The following is a 5,000-nucleotide window of genomic DNA, read 5'->3' as shown; positions in this document are numbered from 1 at the left end:
TTCTGTATGACCCCCGTAATTCATTATAGTTAATTGTAAAATAGCAACAGTAGTGTAATTATGGTCAAAACCATATAAATAGCATTTGGAATAATAGGTCTTTCCTTCTGAATGAATGCAGCATGGTTTATATATAGCGTTATCGGAATATACGGGGTGCACTGACTGCGCTCCACGTAACTCAACTCGTTATTATTTTGCGCATAGATTGCAGAAATACGGGAACGTTTTGATTATATTTAAAAGGCTTTGCCATTGTTAAACGAAACAAGTGGAATTTCGAAGCTGTAAGCAGAATACAAGTCATATGAACACCCACGATATAGTGTTCTTCCCCCTTCCTACTGTATAAGAAAGAATTAAAAACGCATTGCAACGAGAACAGAGGTTATTTGTTGAGTTTATGTGTATACAAAACCCTTGCAATAAATGTGTCTTAAATTAATGAAAAGCATACATGCTCTGGATACAGGTAGCATATATCGTGTGGGTGATATGACTTGTATTCTGCTTGCAGCTTCGAAATTCCACTTATTTAGTTTTGTGTCAAAGCCTTTTAAATATAAATCAAAACTTTCCCGTATTTCTGCAATCTATGCGCAAAATAATAACGAGTTGAGTTCTAACAAAGAACGTATTACATGCTGGGTAGGCTGATAGAGTAAACTATGATATGAATATGAATATGAATATGATATGAGATATAAGGTATACTGGTCTGTCCGCGAGGATAGCGAGGAGTCGGATAGCCATTAAATGCCATTTGAGAATATAGGCTATTAATGCAAAGCGACAGCCTATAGCCTATACATATTATTTAATGTTTTCATAAGCGTAAAGATACAACAGCTAGATTAATGATCAAGTTAGTTTACTGTGCAGGATTCGCAGGGCTGTGCCATGTGCTATTATGCGCAAGTTACTGTTGCATAATGTAGGCTATGGCTGCTATTATATGTAATTCATATAGGCTACCTAATACCGACAACAAAATAGATTGTATGCCTCTACAAATCATATTATAGCCAATCGAACAAAACTAATAAAGGCATTCATATTCCAGCATGGTTAGAATGACACACCAACGCCAAACAGTGGTTAACGAACGGTCTTTATTAGTATTTTGAGCTGTCCAGGCAGAATTGCAGCAATGGTTTTAGGGAGTCGTTGATATCTGACATCACCGTGTACAAGTCCGCCAGCCTTTTATTTATCCCATAACACGGGTTGTGTCTTCTTGGTTCGACAACGCCTCCGTAAACAATCTCGCTCGTGGAGTTTCTCAGAGTTCGCTCGGGTCAGTCCATTATTTCACATCCCAATATGGATAATCATGCACGAGCATTGACGGTAAGAACAAATGGTATTTATCAATACAGAGGAGCGTAGGACCCGTGTATGTACGGTTGGTAAATCCCGATATTTCTGTCCGTACACACATTCTAAATTCTGTGCTTAAGTACGAAAATAGAACACTTTCTAAGAATTGTTGATAAATGAGGGCCTTGCAACTGTTCGGAAGGGAGGGGATCTGGGGGAGAACTTCTACACCAGGTGGTAGTCTACACCCTCCCCAGACCGACAGAGGAGACATGTGGTAGTCTACTCTACACCCTCCCCAGACCGACAGAGGAGACATGTGGTAGTCTACACACTCCCCAGACCGACAGAGGAGACATGTGGTAGTCTACACCCTCCCCAGACCGACAGAGGAGACATGTGGTAGTCTACACCCTCCCCAGACCGACAGAGGAGACATGTGGTAGTCTACACCCTCCCCAGACCGACACAGGAGACATGTGGTAGTCTACACCCTCCCCAGACCGACAGAGGAGACATGTGGTAGTCTACACCCTCCCCAGACCAACAGAGGAGACGAGACATGTGGTAGTCTACACCCTCCCCAGACCAACATAGGAGATATGTGGTAGTCTACACCCTCCCCAGACCAACAGAGGAGACATGTGGTAGTCTACACCCTCCCCAGACCGACACAGGAGACATGTGGTAGTCTACACCCTCCCCATACCGACACAGGAGACATGTGGTAGTCTACACCCTCCCCAGACCGACAGAGGAGACATGTGGTAGTCTACACCCTCCCCAGACCGACAGAGGAGACGAGACATGTGGTAGTCTACACCCTCCCCAGACCAACAGAGGAGACATGTGGTAGTCTACACCCTCCACAGACCGACAGAGGAGACATGTGGTAGTCTACACCCTCCCCAGACCGACACAGGAGACATGTGGTAGTCTACACCCTCTCCAGACCGACAGAGGAGGCATGTGGTAGTCGACACCCTCCCCAGACCGACACAGGAGACATGTGGTAGTCTACACCCTCCCCAGACCGACACAGGAGACACGTGGTAGTCTACACCCTCCCCAGACCGACAGAGGATACATGTGGTAGTCTACACCCTCCCCAGACCGACAGAGGAGACGAGACATGTTGTAGTCTACACCCTCCCCAGACCAACAGAGGAGACATGTGGTAGTCTACACTCTCCCCAGACCAACAGAGGAGACATGTGGTAGTCTACACCCTCCCCAGACCGACAGAGGAGACATGTGGTAGTCTACACCCTCCCCAGACCAACAGACGAGACATGTGGTAGTCTACACCCTCCCCAGACCGACAGACGAGACATGTGGTAGTCTACACCCTCCCCAGACGGACAGAGGAGACATGTGGTAGTCTACACCCTCCCCAGACCGACAGAGGAGACATGTGGTAGTCTACACCCTCCCCAGACCGACAGAGGAGACATGTGGTAGTCTACACCCTCCCCAGACCGACAGAGGAGACATGTGGTAGTCTACACCCTCCCCAGACCGACAGAGGAGACATGTGGTAGTCTACACCCTCCCCTGACCGACAGTAGGGCAGCACAACGATCAGGAAGGGAATTGGTATAACATCCAAATTGAGGGATGAGAGAAACAGGTAGAAAGGCACAGAAAAGGTGACTAGTTATTATTTCTATAATTTTTCACCCAGGGTAGGCTCCCTGAGCACAGATGTTCTTTTTTTAGCCACACTCTATTTGAGACTGAATATCAATAGGCCTTACAACTGGAGCAGTTGAAGGTTAAGTGCCTTGCTCAAGGGCATTTCAACGGTGGACTATTGAGGGAAGGGAGAGGGTTTTTATGAATTCCCCTCCCCCACCCGGATTTCTCCTGCCGGCATTGGGCCGATTGAACCAGGCAACACTTCCGGTCACAAGCGCTGCTCAGACCGACCACCAGCGCAGCTGCCCAGTGGCTGGCGGGACAAATGGGATTCCTTGAACTTGTCCACCTCTGTGTATTCTCTGTTAGGTAAACGTCAGTTGAAAGGTCAAGGTTCACAATACCATTGACGTGCGGCGACACAAAGGCGACGGCGCGCCGCAGAGGGATTTTTCTCGTTTGAGACGTACACTGTAAAAAAATAAAAATGTAAAAAAAACTGTAAATGTCTGGCCACAACGGTTGCCAAATACTTACTGTCAAATTACAGTAAAATAAAATACATTTACAGATTACAACCTTTATTTAATGGTTAATATTTTTGATAAAATGTAATTTACTGTATTTCTATGGCATTTACACTTAAAGTAGAAAAAGGAAAGTAATCTGTAAATTAATACAGTGATTTTTTTTTACAGTGTATCTGATGAAAAGCACGGCATGTTATTTCTACAAGGGAAATCATAGATGAGAGGTTCTTCCTTTTCAAATGTTTTGTTAAAACCTGATAAATCGCAGGTCATTAGCTTGTATTATCTGCCTTTACTTTTGATTTCCTTAGCGGTGAGAGCCACTCGCTCCTCTATAGGTGCTGTGTAGACGAGTAAGAGAGACTACCAGTGTCTATGCAGTGGAAGTTAAGTGGAATATGGTGTGAATGACTGTAATGGCATATCTCTGATAAACATTGATGAGGGATAGAGATGCAAGTTCAAGTTTCAAGTTTCTTTATTAGTTGTCATACAAAAATACAGAATACTTTTATATGAAATGCTTTTTTCTGTTTTGCTCCTGAGAGTGTGCTAGATAAAAAATAGATAAAGTATACAATAGAAAGTCAAAAGTACGTAAACAAGTGTACAAAAAAGTGTAAACAGATTGTGTACAAAGATGTACACAATCTCTAGCCAGACACAGACACAGACACACAGACACACAGACACACACACACACACACACACACACACACACACACACACACACACACACACACACACACACACACACACACACACACACACACACACACACACACACACACACACACACACACACACACACACACACACACACACACACACGCACACTGCAGCATTATGTACGTCAAACACTATACACAAATTAGGCAAAGCTGCAAATGATCAGGCCTATACAGTATACCAAGAATAACTTCAGTATACAGCATATTTTGCATATTGTTAAAAGGGCCGAGGCTGGCTTATGCAAATTAAACATTATGACTTAGCATCAGAGGAGTTGAAGGTGGCGAGTGGCACTGAACCTTCCACTCAGTTGTACATTTTCGCGTGAGGTCTTTCTCAAACGCCAGCTGAACCAATTGGGCCTTTCGTTTGTGGAGCATTGTCCGTCTCTGTGGTCCGAAAAAACTTTCCGTAGCGTTGAGAACGAGTTCTCGCACATTGCTGTGGATGGAGGCGCCGAAAGTTAATCCATGCTTGAACACAGTCAGTACACTGCATTGCCACGAGAGATTTGTGCTAGTGTGATAAAATGTACTTTGTGGTCCAGATCCCCTCCTCATTTAACGGTTGTGGATCATGATGGCTAACCATGTTAGCTTCTGCTGCACCGGGCGCTTCTTGGCAGACTTCATGGCGCCTTACCGAAAGCTCTTCAGAGGTGCTGGTTTCTCCCACGTTAGATGTTGGAGGACCAGGAGGAGGCCGTGAAGAAGGTGCCCCCGCCCCACCATGCAACCATTTTCGTATGTCAATTTTTATGTCCGTCTCCTTGTCTTTTAT

The sequence above is a fragment of the Notolepis coatsorum genome, assembly GCF_963971535.1.
Source record: "Notolepis coatsorum genome assembly, chromosome: 15".
Lineage (NCBI taxonomy): Eukaryota > Metazoa > Chordata > Actinopteri > Aulopiformes > Paralepididae > Notolepis > Notolepis coatsorum.
Note: the sequence above shows the minus strand (reverse complement) of the source record.